Consider the following 25,612-nt stretch of genomic DNA (forward strand, 5'->3'; position numbering starts at 1 on the left):
GCCTTAAGTTCGTTCGGCTTTGACATATCTTTCCTAGATCATAAGCCATTTTGCTTAGAGTGGATTCAGGGCTTAATATTGAGGTCAGCCCCGCTGTGAACTGGGTCTCGTGTTGCCACTTTGTTCTGGCATATCATGGTGGTATGTAGTGCTTCGTTGTGCGTCATGCCTTCCCTGGGCAGTTCTTCACTAGTGAAAGAGATCTTGTGGTTACCTATGCTATGCGCGACTATTTCGGCCAGGTTTTCACTGCTTGTCTCTGCGGGAACGCGGGCTTCATCTAGTACCTTCATTAAGGCTAGATGGTGTTGAGACGAACTCAATAGTAATGCTATCACAGATATCTGAGCCGGAGTCTTCTCGAGATGTTCCACAATGGAATATTCTTTGGGATGCATCCGGCGCCAGAAGTCTTCGGCCTCGTCCTCAGTAATGGTTCTCTTTTGATTCCTCTCTTTCCTTGGCGCTCCTTGGGTTAATTCTTCGGGAGTGTAACATCTCCTAGATCGTGTCATCCCATGGGCAACTGCCGCTTGCACAACAAATTCTTTCCATGGTGCAATTATCACATCTTGAGATACAAGAGCTATGAGTGGCCCAGGGATTAACCCCTTGAATCGCGGGCTCTCTTGTATTATGAGCGATGGCACTGTTTGCTCTAGGGCTTGGACTAGGTCTCAAATCACAGACTTGCATATGGCCCAATCTTCCTCCCTTTCTATCATGTGGATCATATTGTTTCCATGATTGGGCAAGGGATTGGTGTTTATGTTTGGTGTGGCAGTCTGAAAAGTGATTTGTTCTTGTCAATCAAATCTTGTATCTTATGCTCCATATTGATGCAGTCTTCAGTACTGTGTCCGTTTCCACCAGAATGGTAGGCACATGTTTGATCCATTCCGATGAATCTATTTACTAGATTGACGGCCTTTGGTGAGACCGCTTGGATCATTCCTGCAGCGTTTAATCTCTCGACCAGTTTAGTTCGTGTTTCTAGCAGTGGGGTGAACACGCGGGCAGGGTTATTTTCAAAGTTAGGAGATGACAGGTTTTAGGTATTTGGCGGTCTTTAGTTTTGGTAGTTTGTGGGCGGGTTATTTTAGGGAGCTTTGTAGGCAGGTGTAGGAGCTTGGTAATTTGGATATGGAGCTTAGTAGTTCGAAGGTGATGCTTTGAAGGTCGTTTATGGAGCTTGGTAATTTGGTGGTGGTGTTTCCAAAGTAGGTTGTACGTAGTAAATGGGCACAAGGTTGTATGGTGTGGGTAAGTAGGCATTTGGTGGTGGTGATTGATAGATTTCGACGGGAGATCATAGTTCCTCCCTCTTTTAGGTTTTTGGGGTAGGGGTATGGGAAACATTTACCACATCCTCGTTCTTCTTTCTGGCGAGTCCCACAGTTCTTTGTGTTGCAGCTTAGCTGGCTACGCTTATGATTCTCCCAAATTTGAGACCATCTTCTATGGCCTCCCCCATCTTCACTAGTTCGGAGAATGGTCTCCCGGCCATTGACAGCATTCGATCATAAAAGTCCATTTCTTGCGACCGGATAATGATAGAGACCAGTTCTTCCTCACTCATCTGTGGTTGGACTTGGATGGCTTCAGCCCTCCACCTACTCGCATACTCGCGGTAGTGTTTTGTTGACTTTTGCTTGACCTTCTCCAAGTAGTATCGATCAGGCACTATTTCAACGTTGAATCAAAATCTTTCCATAGAGGATCCCGCCATGTCTTCCCACGTAGCCCATCAACTCATGTCTTGCACGGTGAACCATTCGGAAGCCTGTTCGATCAGACATCGGTTGAATAGCCTCATAATGAGTGCTGGGTTGTTCCTGACACTAACCAGTTGGTCACAATAGGCTAGTGGATGGGATTTGGGATTGCCCATTCCATTGAACATTTCGAATTTAGGCACTTTGAAGCCCTCAGGCAGATCCAAACCTGGATGCATACATAGATCAAAATAGCTTAATCCCGTCGCCTTACGGGTGGCTCTTGTGGACTGTTCTAGCATGTTAGCCACCTTGCGCTCTATTTCTTTGTCGCGCTTATCTTGTTCAGCTCTCCATACCCTTTCCATCTCCTCATAGTGGTCAAGTTCTTGATGATCTGGGAGAACGCACTTTTCGTGACACAGGTATAGAAAGAAATGACTGGGTGTGTGGGATGGCTTTTGGTTGTAGGGGTAGTATTTGCTGTTGGTAAAGAGACGATGTTTAGATGCAAGGTAACGAGGATGTGAATGGGCTAAGGTGTTTTCTATGCTGGTACTGAGTAGGCGGTTCAAGAAATTTAGACAGTGTTGAGTGGTGGTGGGGTGTGATAAGATGTGCTTGGGTTAGTAGGGTGTGGCATTGTTCCAGTGGGGTAGATGGGAAAATGGTCGGGTAATGGTGAGCTTAGAGATGGAAAAGATGGATGATGCCTTCTTGCTTCAGTAGATGTTTCTTTAGCCATTTCAGCACTTGTGACTTTCTCTTGAAGATCAGCAACTTTCTCCAGCAGCATGTTTATCAGGTCCTTAGAGTGCAAGGGTTCTTTTGAGTTCAACAGGGGAGAGTCCCTGATGACGAGTTCATTATGATTGTGCTCGTTTTCCAAAGTACCAGTCATTGTTGCTTTACCTTTGTCTTGTTGGGAAAGGGATGCTAGTGCAGGATCTAGTGAAGTATGCCAGCGTGAAACAACACGGATCAACTTTTTCTATAAGAGAAAAACAACTCAAAAACAAATGTCGTTAGTGCGTTTAGACAATAATTACAAAGCAAAATATCACACGTAATTGGCATATAAGCACACAAAATTCATGTATTTGATTTAAACGTCTAATTGATCCCTTGTTTCGAGGGTTTTGGGTATTTTAGCTCTTTTGAGTCACTTTGGATCTTGGTATGATAGTGTATGGTTAACTTGTTTTGGACAGTCTTCTTGACTCCTGTTTATGCCAAATAATTATGGAAAATATATATTTTATATAATATAGGGACCGAGTCTTACGTAGACTGCCTACGTATCCCTCCTTGGGAAATCAGGCCCCTCCATAGTTCGGTTTACATTGAATTTTTTTTATAAAGATATACTACCCAAAAGTTTCCCAGACCAGGCCCGATAAGGGTTTCCTACGTATCCCTCCTTGGGACATCATGTTAGACGTAGTTTCTTTTGCATATAAATAAGAGGCGGAGGGGGGGAGGGAGTGGAGGGGCTGGGGGAGGACAAACTTTGACAATTACAAGAAAGGATTGTTACACCTCGGAAAAAAAATCCTCCGTTGTTGTCCAAGTGAATGGACCCGCGAGGAGTATGAGTATCCGATGTTTTCATGAGTAAGAAATAACATTTGACGACCCTAAGTAAGATTCCGAAGGCAATTGCAATAAGAGATAGGTTATGCTCCATAATGAATAATTATAGGTTTTGGAACTGTGAAAAGTTGCAGGTTTGCATTCTGGCCAGTTGGTCGTAAAGGGAAATACGGACCGTAAAGTGGTATACGGTCCGTAAACTGCCATGTCGTATTTTGGCTTCCAAAACTACAACTTTCTGCCATATGATCAAATGGTTAAATACGACCTGAAATACGGACCGTAAAGTGGTTTACGACCCGTAAACCGTGATCGTAAATCACCATGTTTCAGCCTTAGTTCCTGGTTCTGATATGATTAAATACGACCACGAAGGACGGTCTGTAAACTGGAATACGGACCGTAAACCAAGTTTATGACCACTGTGCACTTCAAATAAGATTTTTAAGTCATTAAATAAGGGGACCAAGTCTTATTTCATTTCACTTCTACATCACACCCCTTCTCTCTAGAACATCTCTCTACCTATATTCCATAAGAATTCAAGGATATTTGGTGATCAACAACATAAATCAAGGGAATCAAGTGTAAGAAAACCATCAAGATCATCAAAGGTCAAGAAATCCAAATGGAGATAAACTAGGGTTTTGCTCAAAGTGGAGTATTATCAACTAACGCTTGTTCCTACAACATTTAAGGTAAGATTCATGATATTTTTATGTTGTTTAAGGTAGTTAAGAGTTGAAATACTTGGATTGTAGAAGAGTATAGAAAAATGAGTCATGAATATGGAATAGTGTCATTTTGAGAAATAGTATGAATTGAGCTATGGGTCTTGATGTATTGTGATGTAAATACGATATAATTGATGTTTAGAACATGAGATGAACAATGTATGTAAATGGACGTCGTGTGTGTTATGGCCATGGTTATGGATGAATTGAATGTAAGTCTAGAAATATGGATAATATGAATGAGTAATGGCTATTGTTATGGCATCGTGAATTTATTATTGACGTTTGGGAGTTGAGATACGTTATGGAGGAGATGCTGTCCGATTTTCTCTAGCTTTAGTCATATATGCTAGCTATCGATTCTAATGATAATATGACTTCAATGAAGGTAGAAACACTAGCATTGGAGGAGGACGCGCATGGTTCTTTGGCCAATCATCTAAATCTTCTACGAGCTTATGATATTCTCTGAATGCTTCTATCTGCAAAGCTACTAAGCTTATGATTCTCGATATGCTACGATTGTACTAAATTCCTCGTATGACGAGTAGGCCCATTAAAGAAAATATGACGAATGACGATAATAGTGATAAGGATAACGATGACGATAATGATGACGATGATGATAAAGACGTTAATAGAAATGATGCTTATGAGCTAGTATATGTATGTACCTATGTATGACTATTATGGTACCCCGAGCTTATGAGGCCGGGTATGATATGTAAATAAGTATGTATACGATTATAAAACGCGCGCACACCTCTGTAGATGGTACGGATAACCCTGACGCCTTGGTAGGGCCAGGTAGATGTAACCATGAAGCCTTGGTAGGGCCAGGTATGAGTAACCTTGAGCCTTGGTTGGCCAAGTATGTATGAAACACCGATCCTACGTGGTCAGGTATGCTATGTAAATGCTATGTATATGATATGATTATGTATATGACGTGAATATGAATATGATATGACTATGTATATGAATGTGAATAAGGGCATGTATTCGAATCCGAGCACAAATATGGTACGGGTACTATTATGGAATACGGATAATGATGTATGTACACAAATACGTATTAGCAACGGAAAGTTCCTATGAAAGACAAGTAAGTGCATATGACGATGATATTGCCATCTCCCATTCTATGCTATTTCTTATGTTGCTATCTATGATTCTATATTGACATTGATCATGCTTTACATACTCAGTACATTCTTCGTGCTGATGTCCTTTTGTTTGTGGACGCTGCGTCATGCCCGCAGGTGCACAGGGAGATCGGCTTGATCCATAGCTGCTTACTCAGAGATTACATAGCAGAGCTCCATTTCATTCGGAGCCATAGCTTTTGGGTACTTATTCTCTTGGGTACATAATTATGGGCATAGCGGGGTCCTGTCCCGCTCATGTGATATGTTATACTCTTCTTAGAGGCTCGTAGTCACGTGTATATGGTTAGATATGTCTGGCCTTGTCGGCCTATATTTTGTATATCATTTTGATAGCCTCGCCGGCTCATGTACGTTGATGTGGCATAGATGCCAATTATGATATAAAGGCATTGTCGTCCAATGGGACTAGTATGATGAATGAATAGATATATATGTTTAATTGTATCGCTCACCTAGATGTAAGCATAACTGTAAGTTAAGGGGTGCCCGGGTGCTCGTCGCGGCCCTCTAGACGGGTCGTGACAAGGAACCTCCCTTAAGTCTAAACAAAAGTAATCTCCTCTCGAGATTGAAACGGGTTGTTGTCCTTACAATCATTTGTTTGGCCGAAGGCCTTACTTTATTAAAACAGGGTGGGAGTACTACCCTGATTCCCCCAGTATGGACCAAATGTTCCAACTCAAACTTGAAAGATTCACATTCCTCGATATCATGCCCCGATGCTCCCGAGTGGAATAAGCAAATCCTTGGTTGACTTGATCCGCCTGACGAGGGTTTCCAAGAGGCCTTGACTGGACGGACCTTCTCGATTCTTGCTAATTTCTAGAAAATACTTGTGTACGAGTCCTTAAAGATGGTGAAGTCGTAACGCCAAATGTGGGTGTCCAAAGTAATTCCTTCATTTGGAGTGACCGTGTCGTGGACCAATAAAGATTGAGGTCCCCATAACTTATGGATTGTCTTGTCGTTGATCATTCTCATGATCTTTCTTCTTGGGGCCAAGCATTTGTTTGCAGTGTGGCCTAGTTAATTCTTGTGAACGGACACCTCTTGTGCACATAGATTGGAGCGCAAGGTGGTAACTTCTCATGGCTAACATATATAGCACCTACACTCTTCATTTTCACAAAGATTTCTTCACCTCATATATGCTTTGGCATGACACGGTAAGGGCAAGCTATGGCCTTAAGAGCAACGGCCCACCAAGTTAGTGATAGTGGACAAATGAATTCTTGGGTTACATCATTTTCCTTCTCTTGGGCCGCAGAGGCGGCAGTGGTGGCCTCTTTGGATGGCCGTGTTTCCTCTTGTGGTTCAGAATTTTCCTTGGGATTCTCATCTTTTCCCTCGAGAGTCTCGGTTTTCACCATCAAAGGCACGTAACTTGGTGTTATTCCCTTGGCCTTGTCTGACGGGCTCTCTTGGTAATGCTCCAACTCTGTATTTGTCACGCCCCAAAACCCACCCTAGACGTGACCGACATCCGACGTCATGAACAATATCGGAAGAACCTTATAAATCAATAACGTCAAACCTTTTTTCGATAATCTTTCATTTATTTTAATTAAACAAGTGATAAACAACTAAATAAAATCTAAGATCACAATTATGAAACAAAATCAGCGGAAGTCAAATCAAATACTTAGTTAATAAACGTGGCACAAATGCCCCAATGAGTCATACGAGACTCCAACACACTACCCACAATTTGACAACTATCTAAGGAGCTTCTAAGATAATGAGTAATGTCTAAATCATTGGGACGCAGCCCGAAACTAAACTATGAAAAGTAAAGATAGAATGGTGCCCCATGAACAATCATGTGGGCTCAGCGAATAGTCTCGAAAGCAGCAAGTTCTCTTAAGTCATAGGCGTACCACGAACCTGCTCTTCAATGATACCTAACATGCCATCAAAAAAACAATGGTGTGCCTGAGTACTGGGTACTCAGTGAGTGTCTAAGGGGAAATAGTTAACAAAACAAGATATAATGAATACAATCAATAAAATGATATCAAAGAAAATAACAGTTCAAACCAAGGAATAAAGTGAGTCAGCAACATTAAAGAGTCATCAAAGAATCCAACAATGACAGACACATTAACTTAAGTCCTTACCATTTACCAAGACAAGTATTTCACTGACGAACTCACTATCACCATAAGCCACACACAGGCAACAAGATATGAAACAAGCCACTCACAGGTAGATTAATCAATCGATACTTCGGGTTAGGAAACCACAAGGCTAATCGTCTTCTGGACTAGCACAGCAATAGATACTCTAGGCTAGGAAGCAACGGAGGTCAATCATCATCTGGACTAACACAACAATAGATACTCCGGGCTAGGAAGCAATGGAGGTCAATCATTATCTGGACTAACACAGCAATAGATACTCTGGGCTAGGAAGCAATGGAGGTCAATCATCCTCTAGACTGACACAGCAATAGATACTCCATGCTAGAAAGCAATGGAGGTCAATCATCCTCTGCACTGACACAACAATACTCGTATTGAGACGTTAGGATCAATAACGGCTAATCATTCTCTGGACTAGCACAACTTGCCCATACAGGCCCAAAAACAAATAGAATAAAAATAATGTCATATTACCAAATCATCAATCATGGCTTAGAGCCAAATCTCACTTCTCAAGTCATCATCTCAAAATAGAGGCATTTTAAGTCATAACCGATTTAGAATCTTATTGAAATCTCTTATTCAATTTCAAGTTCAAGAAACCCATTCAACAACAAAACAAGTTTAAGGTCCTACCTTTAGAAAAATAAGTTCAATCTTCCAATAATGGGAAAAGCGAGTTTCACAAAGTTGTATAGTTCGTATAAGGTTCAATGCGGGCTTGACCCTACACACGCATGACCTTGTCTAAAAGAAATCATCTTTAATTCCAAAAGAACTTCCACAAAACAAGAGTTATAATCATGTTCATATTCCAAAGGAAGATTTCAAGTCACAAACAATCATCCACACATTTCAAGCAATATAACATATTTTAAAGAAGGATTTTGAAAAGTAAACATAATTCAAGAAAGATTTTTGGAAATCTAGACATACTTGAAAAGACGTTTTTTTGAAATATAGACATACCTCAAAAATCGCTCAAATTCACTTCCCAAGATTCAATAATCGCACTACAATGGTTTTAGATGAGAAAGATTGGAGCTTTAATCTAATTCTACTCATATAGCCCTTTATAGAAAAACAAGGGTTTTCATGTCTAGAACGTGTTCTTGAACACTTCATGAATCATTCATGGATTCTAATCCATAGAAAAACCTACACTAGTCTAAACCCTTTCAATAACATCATTAAAATCAAGGATCATACCTTTTTGAAGGAATCTCAAAGTCTCCAAAATTCCTTTCTTCTTGTCTTTCTTTAGCTTTCAAGAATCTAGGGTTTGAGAAGATGAACTAGTGTTTAAGAGTAGTGAATTGACGTTAGACTGATGTACTAATTATAGGAATTGATCAAGGACTTACCTTATATGTTTGGGGGAAGCCCTAGGGTTACTTCTTCTCAAAAAGTCGGCCAAAGATGAAGTAGAATGAAGGTTTAAGAAAATTTCACATTCTGGGGGTTTTTATAGTCGAGCAAGGAGCGTGAGATATCCCGTGAATCACACGTTTGACCCGTGAAATGCAGCCCTACCACACGACGTGATAGAGGGGCATGATTTTTGGTGTTCATCCTGAGATTCGCAGGATTGAACCGCAGGATGATCCCGCGAAATGCAGGTTAGTTAAACGACCATAACATTTTACGCACAAGTCGGTTTAAGCTCCACTTTATATATTTGGAAAGGTATTTCAATGATTTACAACTTTTATTAGACGAAGTGTTCCCAAATTCCCAACGGATTTTCACGAAATTGGCCTACAAGACAGGTCAACAAAACTTAGGCGATTTTAAGAACTCTTACGAACTTCACTACTTGGTCTTGATCTTAAATCAACTATTTCCACCCAACTCAGATTGATAGGACGTCATATGCTAAAATGTCACAATACTTCTCATTTAATACATTCACACCTAACTCAGATTTATGGAGTGTTACAGTATTCTCTTTTGGTGGATTCTCAAATAGGTTAAAAATTTGATCGGCCTTTTTGATCTTGGCTCAAACCAATTCGATCTTTTCCTGTAGCTTGCGAATATTTCTACTAAATGACCCTTCATTCCCACTAGCAGTGTTGCTTCGACTTCTTCATCCATTCATTGGTAGCAAATCAACCCTTTTAGGAGGTGCAAAGGGTTAGTTTTCCTATGTTCGTTGTTTTTGATTAATTGGTATTTCCTTGTGTTTCTTTGGGATAGTAATCGGAACACAGAATCAATCAATCATTTAAATGAAATACATGAAACACATAAGCATTTAATTATATAATCATGCAATAAATCTTGCTAGTCGTATTTCTATAGTCAACCTATACGATTTGAAGCATAAATGTGCCATTTGCATTAATCCGTTGCCCCATAATAGTTTCGTTAATAATATTTTCCCCTAAGGGATTACAAAATATCATAAAGCATAAAAAATAAAATCAGCAGAAATGTCCTCCAGTGGATGATGACGAAGCTCTCTCGATCCTTGTCATCTTGGCCCTTCGAAGGGCAGTCTGGATATGGAGATGATTCGATGTCAACACGGCATCCATCAAAAACCCTTTGTCTATGAAAGTCATCAATGCTGTGTCATCCATGGTTTTCTTCATTCAATCATCACGCTCCAACAAGCAGTCATGTGTGAAATCCAACTCTTGTGTCAAGCTATCTATGACAGTTTTGTCGTACTCAATTTTCTCCAAGTATTTTGCGTCCTTATCATCGGCTCACCTTTGGATCAAGCGGGCCTTAATTTCTACCTTTGAAGACTTGTCTTGGACGCAATGATAACAGATAAGGCGGGGGGCAAGGGTGCCTTGCAAGTGAGCCCTCAATGCCTTGCAAGTGAGCCCTCAACCAATCTCTATAATTCTGATCACAATCCTGGTTGAACCTATCTTGAGCTAGAGTCTCCCAATCCCAAATAATGCGACCATTCTATTCTCGTACTATGTCTCCACCCATTTGGATCTTGTCTTCCTCGCAGTCAACTATGAATTCCCCCATGTTTCTTACTTGGGGTATGATTTGGATCCTACCAAACTGTCTTAGTACTCGGGCAGACACATAAGGGCGGATCTCTCGAATTCCCATAAGTGGTATAGATGGACACTTTCGTCCCTTGATGACAATGGAATCGGATATGAAGTCGGTGAAAATCCATTGAATGCTACCCTCTTTGAGTGTAGAGAAGATGAAATCCCAACTTTCTTTGGTTTGTTGTCCTATGTTCGGGTGATGAGCGTAAAGGTCATCTTTCCTTGTTTGCTTGCCTAAATATTTAATACCCCCGACCTTGCTTAAGTGCTTGATGATTCACTATTGCAGGAGTAGGTAACACCCTTGGAAATAATAGTAATGGTTTCGGTATATGCTAAGGGTCGGTTTATGTCGGCAAGTATGATAGGGATTGAGTCAAAGTATTTGTTTCTCTATTTGTGGTTATGCCGTGAAAGATAGCATGGGTGACCGAAATGACTCGGGTGTCTATGGTTTGGTTTCTATCTTTTTGGAATACCATGAGTCCTAGAAGCAAATGGCGAAGGCCAAAGGTCGAGTGTCTTCCAACTCGACAAAGGATTTAAACTCTGTAGGGTGTTCCACAAATCTTTGTTTGGTCCCAAACCGTTTGTGTAACTCTCTAATGGCTATGGTTGGACCAAATATCCAGTTAGCGTGAGATAAGGACAACATTTTGAGGATTTGGTTAGGGGTAGGCTTATATGGGATAAGGAGGTTTTGGTCGGGTTTCTTTCTTCTTCTTAGACTAGTCCCAATGTTGTCTATCACATCCCGAAGCTCCTCTAAAGTCGGGGCCATCTCTATGTCATCCCTAAATCTGAACACCATCCTATCTCGGTCCCAATAACCCATGATGATCTCGATCAAATCTCAACACCCGATCATGACTAAAAAAAAGGGAAGATTTCCTAAACACTTGGTCACGTTCCTTTGTTCCTCGATATTCATCTAACCCCACCATATTTTAAGCATATCTGGTGCCTTGAGAACTATGTCGAATTTCAGATTGGTAGTCATCTACAAAATAAAGCACGGTTAATCCCCCAAACCCATGGACAATGGTTTAACACATAGGCACAAAAATGCTTCCAATTAGCACATAATGGGCATGCGGTGTCTTTCGGGTCATAGACCGCTTTGACACAAGGTAGTTTCCTTAATGAGTTTTAGATACGTCTAAAATATTCAAAACCCATCGAGGTCATCATGCGCTAGTTCGGTAGGATTTGGCTTGGATCTATCCTAGTCAAATGCAAGAGTGGTCTTTTTCAAATTGACAGGAACCCGAGCAGACTACTCGGGGTGAACCGTTGTCGGCTGTTGGACGACCGTCTACCAACTCCGCATTCAACGTGTTCCAAAGAAAAGGTATTTTGGGTCTTTTTAGTGAAGGCTAGACTACGATTCCGTTTGTACCCTTTAAAACCATACGTTTTGCCAAAAGTGGTGGAGTTTATGATATGAAATGCATGACAATTTATATTTTGCAAGAAAGTAAACAAGTAAGCAAATATTCACAATTATATCACATTATATTGAAACCCATATGGTTAGAACCTAGAAAATCCCCAACAGAGTCGTCATCTGTTACTATTCACTTTTACGTGGGTGCATAAAAGCCGCTAAGAGGTTGTGGACTCTATTCAGATTTTATGTTTTTTAGAGTCGCCACCTAATGTTGTAAAGGAAATTAGGAAAACCGAGTTAAAAGGGTTTAGTCAAACAAGAGGTCAATCCTTTTTAAATCAGAGTTTGAGGTAAGGGTTCTAGTGATACCCTAGGGAAGGTTTTAAGCACCCTAATATTAAGAATCCGTAGAATACGGGTGACCTACAAGCTTCAATATGTGATTAATTGTGATTATTTGCTAAAATGTTTTCTTTCTTGCAAAACTATCATGTCAATATCATAAGTACTCCATCTTTTGGCAAAATATTTTTTAAGGGAAAAAGAGTTGGTTCCTTTTTGGAAATTTTTTATAAGGGGGTTAAAATTACTTCATTTTCAGACCAAAACACACTTAAGATTTTTCGTAAGTGGAGTTCCTACTAATTTGGTCCAATGTCATAATTTTTTCCTTATAAGTTGTGTGTGTTCATATATATATATATATATATATAGAAAAATAAACGGAGTATATCTTCTTGTGAAAATATAGAATAGGTTTTATGTACGTAAAGAGAATTTCACTTATTTTTATTCCATTTTAGCTCATTTGGTTAACCATATTCTACCCAAAGCCATCTTATTTAAACTCACAGTTTAAGTGTATTCCCCTTGTTTTTATTCCTTAAGGTTTTCCTTGGCCCAAAAAGGGTTTTGAAAAAATACCTTACGTTTAAAAGAAGAGTTGCAAATCAATATTTGCTTGTATCTTCACAAAATCTGTTTTGGTATATATATCCAAGTTTACAATCTTACAAGTGAAACTTCAAGAATCATTTAAGTCCGGTTTTTATGATCTCCAAAAGCAGTCCATTTTGCTAAATTTTCTTAAGGAGGCTCCGACCCAAAAATGATGATATATGAACGGATACACGGAAACAATAAAATGACAAGGAAAAGAAAAGATAGATAGATTGACACAAAAATAGGCACAACTACGCAGCCAAGATTCTATAATAATCAAGACCTCCTAATTACACTCTATTAAGAACCTAATCTCTTAGGATGACGTCAAGGGAATTGTATTCCCAAGCAACCAATCCTCTCAACAAAACAAGATTCAACCAGAGCCTTCCATAGGCTTCTCAGATGTTTCTCTCTCTAGAGATAACATTCAATACTCAGTATTCATAAATTCATCAAAAGCTCCATAATGAAATAAAAGACCTACTATTTATACTAGAAAACTAAGGAAGACAACTATGCGATTACATAACTACCCTTAATGAAATAAGAGCCTTGTTTGTCTAGTCTACCTTTGGAGATGAATGTCTTGAATTTACGAATTAGTCCCATTTGCAAGCATAGCCATCCTTCACACATTTGGTAATCTTGATGCTCCCTTTTTGGACTTCATCCTTCCATGCAATCATCCACACTTGGAATCCCCAGGATGGTTCTCGAAATGTCCTTGAGGCAACTCGACTTGCATCAAATGGTTTCATTTATTTTTCCAAGTTTTAAAATGGGTTTTGATTCAATCACAATCACATATACATATAACTTCTAGTTTTTAAATACTTTGCCAAGAATTTGTAAAATTTCCTTCACTGATTTCATGCGATTATTAACTTGACGTGTTTGACCTTGTAAAATCATTAACAAGTTTTTCCCGACACTACTACGCGAAATTCCTAAGTTCTAACCATTTGGGTTCAATAATACAATCAATGTTGTTTACATATACAACATTTACATAGCATATAAATTAGTATATACAAAATGAAAGGCGGAAGAGTTCGGCTGGTGGGCCTACCTAAGCCCACCAGCCGACATTTTCACCCATGGTTGGGCCTTCTTTGCTTTTTTGCCTTCAAGAGGACTCAATGAAATAAGAAAAGATGGGCCTCTGGCCCAGCAGATTGGGTTGTGAAATGGACCAAGTGGTCCACGTAGCATTTCCATGCAAGATAAAAGAGGGGGCAAAAAGGAAAACCCGGTTAGAGGATACCTATACTTAACTACCAAGGTAAAAGGAAAACTTAAGTGTGGAATGCATATAAATCATGTATACGGCTATACATATGGCTATACATATATACGAAAAATATATTCAGACAAGTAAAGAAATAGAAAGACCGAGCAGGTGACATAGAAAGGAATGCAGGCAGGCCCAAATTACATGACACGCAAGGGACTAAAGCCCAATATTGAAAAAAATATAATATGAATCGGCTAAAAGGGTGGGGGATAAGCCCAGTTCAGTGACAAACAAATTAAAGCAAGAGCAGGCCAAATACATTTATTTACAAGCGCACAAACATACAGTGATGAATTTCTCATGATGATATGCAAAGTATACCATCCCATATACACCTAAGTGTATACAGGCTGTGTATATCTTGTGTATTTCATGTATATATGTGAATATCAACAAGATGCAAGGCTAAGGATGATAAGAAACTATGCAGCAGTGTAGTCTAGGCATATATATGTCAGTACATATTGGGCACTAACTCATACTCATGCTAAACACTAACCAGTATACTAGAATATATATGTATGCACAGTTTGCCTAAGTTCAACTCATAAGCTTTAACACACTCAAATATACAGGCAAGTTGGTCTTGCTTTTAAACAATAAATAAGATATATCAATATGAATCCCTCAACTTATCAACTTAAAACCTCACAAAATCAAACAAGTCCAACCAAATACTCTCCTTTTGAACCTCAAACAGTTTCCAAAGGGGACAACACATATTGATAATGCATGCTAAATTTCACTCAAACTAATACGTCAAAACAAAACAAACTCAACCTATAATCCATCATGACATATACTCTTTTCTTAACAAAATAGGAGTGAACAGGCATCATTACTGAGGTAGAACTACAATCAAACATGGAACAAATCCAGTTTTGGATCCAACATCACTTGTCTAGTTTTAGGAAGAGTTTGAGGTAATGTTGAGCTAAAGCTCAACCTCTCTAGCTAACACCAAATAAATCAATATTGACCTTAAATAGGACACAACCAAACAGTTAGCAACCAAAGGGAAAGGGGTAAGAGTATTGACTCAAATCCAATGTGTGGAAGGACAAGGCAAAATGGGTGAATGCCATAAGCATCCATGCTCTACCTCAGATGCTCACAAGAGCATTTCCCTTTCCTTGGACATATTTACAATCTAACAAATCTTTAAGCTAATTTAAGGAAAGACACAGAGAAGAGAGCACACTTCTAGGCAGTGGACTTTAGAAACAAACAAGTAGGGATTTGTCCTTCTAAACACGATTCATGACTGGTCCTATTACATGGTATCTAGGCTTATTCATATGCATATAGACATACATAGGCTGAGACAGTTTTGCACCAATCAAAAATGGACACTTAAGCATATCCTACATTATTCAGAGTGGGCATAAAATAAAGGGATCACACTACATACAACTGACCATTATCATCTCAATCTATCATACTTAAATGGAAAAAAACACATGCTCAGACCAAGGATCTTTCAGAGTTTCATTATGGTAGACATGGCATACAACATATTCAAGATTTAACTCACACTCAAAATATACCAATAGGTATTTTAGTCATTCAAGTTAGGGAGGAGGGGGGTTTAACTTAAACCTCACATTTAGACAAAACTTAAGGCTATAAGCATGCTAAAACACATCATAAACATGGTATTCAAACATTAGGCTCAGGTCCGTTTCAGGTTAAAAGATCAAAATGAACAAGTTCACAATTACTCATGCATTAATTAAGCCACATCAGACCAAAACAAACAATTTCTCAAGATTTGACAGCCCTTGAACCCGTACAGCCAAAGGAACATACACAAGCCTAGCTATAGTTAACTTACACACATATAAAAGAATCACTGATGCCTTAATAATGACCAACTAAGTACAAATTGAAGCCTAGAGAAGATACCTACAACCCTTAATGACTCAAGACTGCATTACTAATCTATGGTCAAACAGAAATGAAACAGTTCTGAATATGCTAGAATCACTTTAGACAGACAGTTTCTATTATGGGTTAAACCAGAACCAAACAACATCATATGACCATGGTTGGACTAGGCAATGATTAAGCTAGGTTAAAGACATACTAATCAGTTAATCATGACAAAGACCATGATAGGATAATGAACTAATCACATTTAGAGTATAATGCTAAACCAAATATCATTATACTAACATGTTAATCAACAGATATGGACTAAGGAACTAACATCTCATATGCATATTTGCTACTAACTTAAACCAGCATTAACAGCAAGGACCAGAAATGATCTACCAAAGCTAAACTAATTTTAACAGTTAAATTAACTAGTATTTAAGTAAAAAAAGAAACTAAGCATGCTTTTAACTAAACTAAACTTAAATGACAGAAAATAGCATACAAGCACTAAAACAAGAAGATCCGCATAAATAAAATGCTAAAAAAAATAAGAAGGAGAAAGGTTTACCTTTCTTTTGCGTAGCCTTGGGTTGAGAATCGAGTTGGAGATCTCTTGGACTCTTCACCCTCGATGCTCAGCCACAACATCAAAGAAAGAGATTAAAATTTTTAACTAAAAACACTTGAAGGTTAAGGAATTTGCAAAAATGCTTAAAAACCCTAAGTTTTCAAATGTTCTTGCTCAAAATCCGAACTTGTGGATCTTAAGACTTGTTTGTGTGTGTTACTCGGTGTGAATTATTGTTGTAATAGTCAAATATGGGGTTCTTTATATAGAACCCCAAATATGAAACCCTATTCTTGAAATTTCGATGTGGGACTTAGTGCCTTTTTTGGGATTCCTCTTAAAATCCCGCTCAAACTTGACGAACCAATAGGAATCAACAAATTCAAATTGCCAAGAAACAAATCTCATTAAGGGATTTGTACTCGTTTGACCGTGATTCTTTGAAAAATCAAGGAAGAGAGAAGGGTATTACCTTGTTTGGTTGCACAATGGTGGAGAGAGGGCAATGCATTAATGGCTTTGCCCGATTCGGTTGAACCACAGCCGAACAAAGCAACATATGTCTAAGACTTTGCTATTTCAGGCAATTCGTGACATGAGAGAGAGAGAGAGAGAGAGAGAGTTTCAAGGCGGCTAGGGTTTCTCTCCTTTCAAACGAGAAAAAGAAAATGAGGGTGTGTTTGGCATATGCTGAACGTATATTTAATTGTGGAAAGAAAGTTGGGCCGGGTCGGTCCAAATTGTATTAGGGCCGGCTGTAAAAAAATAAATAAAGGGGAGGGGGGGGGAGGGTGTTTAGGACAAATGTACATGTGTAGACGTGGTATACATGCATATATGTGTATACCCCGTATACACATGTTCATATAAAAGGGCACAACTGAAAACTTATCAAATAGTCCAATTGCAAAAATGACATTCAATTGAACATTTCGATTATACCCAAATTAGAAATGGTAGCCGATTCATACCTTTCAAATGTGGTTAAATGCATAAATTGAGTAATTATTGCAATAATGGCATTAATTAACCCATAGCAGATAAGTAGCTATTTCTTATTATAACTGTAATTAAATAATTTCAAATGTAACCACAATTAAGCACATGATTAATTGTAATCAATCTGAATTACAAAAATGCAAATGGTATTTGAAATTGAGAAGTAAAAGGATTATTTCATTTAATTAATCATTTTTTTTTGAATCAACGAAGTAAAATATTTATCTATTTTAATTTAAACAAATAATTGAATAATTGTTTTAAACTATTTTCCAGATTAGTCTTGACAAAAACTTTGACATTAATAATAAAATATGTAAATCATTTTCAAATGACTTATAATATATATTTGAAGTTATTTTGCCAAATGAAAAGGCAAAATATTATCGAAATAATTTTGTAAAATCATTTTGATTTATAAAAATACATAATTCACTCAGTTTGAGATTCCGAAAATCTGGATAATTAAATAAAATTATTGGAGTTCAAAATTAGGTGTCAACAACTGCTCCTTCGGTGTTCCGAGATGGTGGGCCCATTCATGATCATCGAAATTTGACAAACCCTGATTTTTGGCTGACTAATTTCAAAACACTTCTCTTTTGATGCAATTTTCAAATATGTGGCCAGACCCTGGACTCTGAGTTTCCTATATATCTCTGGTTACATGAGAATTCAGGACATTTGTAGTTCGACTCAATTAGACTTCTAAGTGCAAGTTCAAGCAAATTATTAATTTTTCAGTCACCACTAAGAGATCCGGAGAGGTTTGTTGGTGTGTGAATGACTCTCTGGCATTGAGTCCGCCTACATATCCCTGGTATTGGAAATCAAGTCACTTGTAGTTCTACTCAATAGGAGGAAAAGGTTATCCCTTATGCGGGAATGCCTTTGTGTCTTTTCGGTGTGTGCCCGACTGGTTGTGAGAATTTTTGAAAATAAACTGAATAAGTGCAAGCAAATAAAAATAAATTTATGCGGCTGAGCACAGGGTGGAGCGATCATCCAATTCCTGGCCGGAGAGCTTGACTCTCATGGGCACCTATCTCAACCGGCTGCGTAAAAAAAGTTCCACGTTTGCTTCGCTTGTGTCTTGGTCTAGTTTGATTAGCCTGATCCTCTCCGTGGTGGCTGTTAACCTGCTTCCATCTGCTGGGGATAACTTTGTGGTTGACCTCTTGGTTTTGTTCTTCTTGTACCGTTGTTGCACGGTTTTGGCTTGTACTTTCTTGGTTTTGCAGGTTGACCCTCTGGCACAGCTTAAACCTAAATGACTGTCTCGGCTCCATTTTCTCTTTACTACTGTATGTGGTTTTGATGGCCCTCTTGGCTGTTTCTAAAAATAAATGACCTTCTAGGTCTTGTTCGCTTTGTTGGACCTCATCCGATCTCTGTTTGCATGAAAGGGCCCTCCTGGCAGTTTTATTTTGAATGGCCCTTTTGGCTACTAGTACGAGTAGTCCTATCAGCAATATGGCCCTCTTGGCAGTATGGCCTTCTTGGCGGTATGGCCCTCTTGGCAATATGTCTTTTTCAGCAGTATCACCGTCTTAGCTGATGACTCTCTAGGCAATATGGCCCTCTTGGCGGATGGCCTTTCGGTTGTATGGCCCTCTTGGCGGATGGTAGCTCGACAGTATGGCCCTCTTGGCAGTATAGCTCTATTGGCAATATGGCCCTTTTGATAGTATGGCGCTCTTGGCGAATTGCCCTCTCGACAGTATGGCCCTCTTGGTGGATGGCCCTCTCGACAGTATGGCCCTCTTGGCAGATAGCCCTCTCAGCAGTGTGGCCCTCTTGGCAGATGGCCCTCTCGGTAGTATGGCCCTCTTGGCGGATGGTGCTCTTGGCAGTTTGATAAGAATGGCCCTCTCGGCAGTTTGATATGACAGATATGACCCTTTTGGCTAAATCGTATTTCTTTCGTCCTTTATATTGACTATGGCCCCTTTTTGGCATGATGTTTACCCTTGTGGCTTTCATCTCGTGCAGCCCTTGAGGCTAGATATTTGTCTTTGTGGTATTTTAGTCCTTTGCTAGCCCTTTCTGGCTAGATAATCGCCCTTGTGGCATTTTAGTCCTTTGTTAGCCCTTTCTGGCTAGATAGTTGCCCTTGTGGCATTTTATTCTGTTTAAAGATTCCTTGACTCGGTTATGGTCCGGATCTTCCTCTGATAAGCTTCCTTTACCTGTTATGAGTATGGAAATCGACGAGAAACCAAGAGTACCAAAACCAATGAGAAACCAAAGGAATCCCTATTATAACCTCAAAGAAGCCTCCACTAGTAAGAAGTACACCGCTAGTGTTACACCTCGCATTTTGTACCTGAGTTTCGCCGAATGCTAGTTGTCCTAGTCATGGGAAGTAGGACTAATATTTCGAAATCATGAGGATGGATCTATCCATCTTAGGTATATAAGAGAGTAAAACCATGTTTAGTAAGCCTCGGGAAGGTTTAAGACTTGTCGGATCACCGGAGTTCAATTTCTGTGAAAGTTTGACAAAGTGTCACATTATGGCGTAATATGTGGTGCAACATGCGAGCAGCAAAGCACACTTTGTGGAGACGCAGTTGCGCAGAAAAGTGTGACAGTGAATTTTGGTGATGTTGCGAGGCCTGCGACGCAACATGCGGCTAGCAAAGCGCGCTTTGCGACCTTGCAACTTCGCAGTATGTTGTGTCGGTCTAGAATTTTCTGGACTTCTATAAGTAGACCAAATTCTACCCTGAATCATATTTTCACCATTTTTGGACCTAGAAACCTCTAGAAACTCTCTCAAAAAGTCCTTTTATGATCTAAGACCAAAAATGAAGGGCAAACCAAGTGATTCTAACATGAAGAATTCCATGATCATCATTAGATTGTTCTTCCTCTTGTGGTGTTGAATTTTGAGACTTCTTGGAGGTGAAGGAATTTTGAACTTAGAGTGATCCTTGTGATTGAAGGTAAGATGATCACTCTATCTTCATGTTTATAGTATTATTTGGCATTTACGTAGCCTATGAGAAGGAGAAATTCTGAAAGTAAGGTTTAAGCTGTGCTAGAATTTGTTCTTAACTATGCTTGAGTATGAGTTGTTCTAGACTTGGTATGGTTGTGATGTTGGTGGGCTGGTTTGAGCAAATAAAGTTGTAATATGAAGTTGTTGGATTGTTAAGTGAGTTGTGAAGATGAAAAGGGAACTAGTGAAGGATTGATGGTACCGAAATATGTATAGAATTGAGGAAAACAAGCTACATGAATCTCATGCACATAAAATGTTCGACAAAATGTCTTAATGAGTTCTTTTATAAGTTATGAACTCATCGTTGATACGGATACTTCGTTTACTGTAGATAATTATTCGTAGAGCATACGAGGACTCATTGGATCCGTATACTAAGGAGACAAGGTATGTAAGGCTACCCCCATTCTTTCAAAGGCACGAATCCTATGTTATAATCCCATATATGCTATCCATATTATTCTTGTTCCTAGAAGTTCTAGAGAACCTTAAATTTCAAAACTTTCATAATATAATTGCACTCACCATGAAATTCTTAACGACATTCATGATAGTTGGTCTCATCTTATATGGTTATTCCCTCAAAGCAAAGCAAGATAGTGATGATGCTCATGATGATGATTTTCACTCTAGAAAGGCTAAAGCTTAAAGTTCTCAATGATTCCATGATATTATTGAGCTTGTCACATGTTTACTAATTTTATTCATTATTGATGATCTCACCTTATGTTACTTGTTCCTTTGAGGTGAGATATAGCGATAATGACTTGTCCATAACATCAATCAGAGGTTACCAACCTTATGTCACTCCGATAGAGATGTAGCTTTGATTGGGCTCTCATGCATACTATATGTATATGTATGATTACACCGGGCCTAGTTGGCCGGGTAGACACCACTTCGGTGGGCGGCTTATGGATGATAATAGTTACATCGGGCCTAATTGGCCAGGCAGTCACCACTAGTGGGCGGCGTGAGATGACTATCCCAGACGCGGGATACCCGGATGTGGGCTAGTGATGATATATGACTCAGACAACTTACTTATATGTATATATGTTTCATGATGTTGTTTTAAAAGTAAAAGTTAGCAAGCATGGTATCTGCCTTAAGAGGCAATCATATGTGCAGGTTATCTCTTTATCTCATGTTCCTCATCTCTTTATTATATCATTATCCATGCCTTACATACTCAGTACATTATTCGTACTGACGTCCTTTCTTTTGGGGGACGCTACGTTCATGCTGCAGGTAGACAGGGAGACGGTCCAGATCTCTAGGAGCATTATTAGCATATACACAGGAGCACTCCACTTCTCCGGAGTTGCCGTTTATTGGTATATTCTTTTGTGTTTATATTTGGGCATGGCGGGGTGCTGTCCTATCCTCATGACTTTCAGTACTCTAGAAGAGGCTCGTAGACATATGTAGGTAGTAGATATCTTATGATTTCTTTAGTGCATGTCTTGTATATCATTTTGTAGCCTCGTGGGCTTATACATTGTACATATATGTATATTTGAGGAGTGATTATAGATCATTTCATGGTAAGCTTTGTTGGAGAATTGTGATGATCTAAGTTTAATATGATGATGAGTGGTGCGCGGTAGGCTAGTTCCGGATACCCGTCATGGCCCTCTAGCTGGGTCGTGACAAAAGTGGAATCAGAGCAGTTCATCCTAGGGTGTGTTTACGAGCCATGTCTAGTAGAGTCTTGTTTATGGGTGTGAAGCGCGCCATACTTATAAACAGGAGGCTGCAGGGCCTTTAGGAATGATTGACCTTCCTTCTTATCATAGATCGTGCGATAGAGCCATGATATTAGAATTCCCTTTTCCTTAACCGTGCGCTATGTTTTCAGTAAAGTCTATGAAAGGAAAAGCTACAGCAGCCCAGAAAGGTAAGATAGCTGCCGAAAGAAGGACTGAACGGGAGCCACCTACATGTATGGAGGAGGGCGAGTCCCAGAGAAAGGCCCTATTTCGGTTCTCTCATATTTCTCCCACTCCAGAGGAGCAAAGACTTTAGCTCCAGTACCCCCATTTCCTCCATCAGATGCCTCGGGCCAGGAGATGAGACAAACCATCCTTTTGCTGACCCAGTTAGTAGCCGCTCAAGCTCAGTGGCAGGGTGCGGGCCATAGTGGTAGGGGTTGGAGGAAGAGGGTTAGGTCTTCAGGGTTTGACCGTAAGTTCAGAGGTACCCCTGAGGCAGCAATTCTCTAGGCACTCAGCTCGTTCAACAGCAAATGCGTCTCTACGGTTTCCTGGACCTAGGGTTGACAAATCTGCTTGTGTTGGGCCAGTTCAGAGTTCTAGAGCTTCTAGCTCCCGGACCAGGGGTGATTCAAAACAGTTGAGATTTCCTATACCATGATGTAGTCAGTGTAGTAAGCCATATTCTGGACCGCGCCACTTGGGTTCGGATGTTTGTTGTGCCTGCGCTTGGCCAGGCCATTTCAAGCCTAACTGTCCATCGCTACGTGGTAGAGATAAGGTTTGGCCTATGGGATTAGCAGTTGGCTCTTCATTATTGGTACACCCTTCGAGACAAAGCTTGCCGACACCAGCACGCCATGGCAGAGGTAGAGGAGGAGTATCCAGTTCGAGTGGTCCCCAGCACTGCCTTTATACACTAGCGGGACCACAGGGTCTTGAGTCTTCCCCTGATACTGTCATAGGTATATTATCGGTGTCCTCTTATGAAATATATGTATTGATTGATTCTGGATTTACTTCGATATATATATATATATATATTACTCCTGATTTTGCCGACAGTATTGGGGTGAAACTTGAGCTAATCAAAAATTTTGAGGTGTCTATACCTGTTAGTGACCATGTGATTGCTAGAAGTATGGTTTATGAGTAAGTAAGCCTTTGTGAAGGGAGTTGATTGACATAATTCTTAGAAAAAAAATAGAGTTCTAGAAAGGGTGTTCAGGTACAACTTATGAAACAAGCCTTATTACTTTACATTCTTTTATAGTAATCAGCCCTGTGTCGTTGAGTTGTATATCATATGTGTTTCTATATGTGGCCTCCTAAGGTGTGAGACGTGTTTTCTGGGTTGTGTGCAGGTTTGGGATTGCTATGTTTGTAGAGGAAACTCTGCCAAAATATTTCCAGGAATCTAAGGGAAATTGTAGAGACTTTAGGTAGGACTTTGGCAAGAAGACAGAAAGGGGCCAGCAGCGAGTGATTGGAGACGAAGTTAGTAGTCAAATGCGGGATAAGTGTCGTAAGTATGTATTAGGCTGAAAAGAACGATGATTAGGTCATGATAGAATAAGAAACAGGAGAAGGGAAAATGATGTGCTTGGGGTAGAAAGAAGTTTTATATACCAAGGAGAATTAGAGAGATAAGCATTCCAGAAGAAGTTGCAAGTTAGAAGAAATTGGTTAGTCCTTTCATGGTTTGGAAGATTGAGTTGTGAAATGAACTTGATATATACGTATATGCTGGCACATGTAACACCGATTTAGATTACTAAGTTAGACCTCACCCGATGATTATAGCGGGAGAAAATTTTTCATGTCATTATGAGTCAGCCTTATTGACCTCGGTGATACCTCGAGGAAAGAGACCAAAGAGATGTATACATGAAAGATCCTTGCCCGGCAATTGGTTGACCTTATGACCGCAGTTGTATTTTGTGTTTTAGTTCAGGTTATTTATCTAGGAATCTACTCAAACGGTTACATGATAGAAGTCTAGTATTACGGATATGGAGGGAAGGTAAAATAAGATAAGGTGGATCAACGAAACAAAAGAACGATCAATGACGAATGCTCGGTATGTGAGACGTGTGTAGTAGAAAAAAAAGAGGGAGAAGAGAAGAAAGAAAGACACGTTGGAAATAGAGAAGGAAGGGCAGTACTGAGGCAAATAAAAGAAAGGTCTACTAGAGTAGTACTCGATAAACAAAGGGTGGAAGAGAATCAAACCCTGTGGACATTCTAACACTAAGTAGGAATGTTAATAGGTGTCATGGAGTGATTGAAATTCTGAATCATGCTGTGAGAATGGTGTGGCTGATTGAATAATGACAAGGAATGTGGAACCATTTGTTGAGTAAGATATTTTATGCATGAAGAGTGACTTTACACAACATCTCTCCAAAGAATTCTAAAGGGACCATGTGTTACCCTATAATCAATATGTTGGGATGGCAGGGGACAATACTCCTATGGTAGTGTGAACTGATCAGAGAAGAGTATTAAAGGATTGACGTTGAACCTTAAGTTACAGTTTTATCAAAAAGAAGTCAATGGTACTTTGAAATATGCTTAGAATGATTGCCCTATGAACGAAATCATTTGAGAAAAAGGTATGGGAAGTGAAACGAAAGAAGAAACAAAGTTTGACTGTGAGTGATCAATGGACTGACTTTATACGTATGCCAAAATAGTAACAAATGGAATTGCATCTCCGGTGAATTATGCGGTAGAGGTCCCAAGGAAGGACTATTGAGAAAAGGTGAGTCAAGAGAGGGCGAGTTGGTGGATGATAAGGAGTATAGAGCGGTTATGAGCTACATCGAGGGAAATGACTAGTATGCGAGACGATCTATGGGTTTTGGTAGAATTAACGAAATGAGCATTGGGGTAAAGGCAATTGCCTCATGGTTTAATACTTGTAGCAATTAGACGGTAATCAAAAGAGACAATCAAGGAATTAGTCTTCGATGTTTTAAGGCAATGTGGAAAGCGGAGGCGTAAGAATGAGATGATACAAGATATCGGCCGTAGAATGGAAGAGGGCGTAAAATCCAACGTGGCAATTGTACAACAATAAGGTAGATTATGAGACAGAGTTAAAGGATGAGTATATATGGGAAAAGCGGTATTAACCTTAAGAAGGTAAATCATGTGAGTATTATGGCTTCTGTTCAGGTGTGAAGTAAATAAGAATGAAACGATATTTCCATACAACAAAGGCTCATGCGAATGATTTCATAATGAAGATATACAGGCGATGAGTGTAAGATTAGGATTAGGGGGAGAAGTGAATAATGGACTAAGACGAGAAGTCAAGTGAAATAGCCACCTCAAGCTAGTTATATGGACGCGAAGTTCCAATATCACATACCGGTTAGGGAAGCACTGTATAGGGAAAGCCTCAAAGGCAAAAACTACTTGAGTCAGAATTTA

This window comes from Lycium barbarum, chromosome 6, assembly GCF_019175385.1.
Source record: "Lycium barbarum isolate Lr01 chromosome 6, ASM1917538v2, whole genome shotgun sequence".
Lineage (NCBI taxonomy): Eukaryota > Viridiplantae > Streptophyta > Magnoliopsida > Solanales > Solanaceae > Lycium > Lycium barbarum.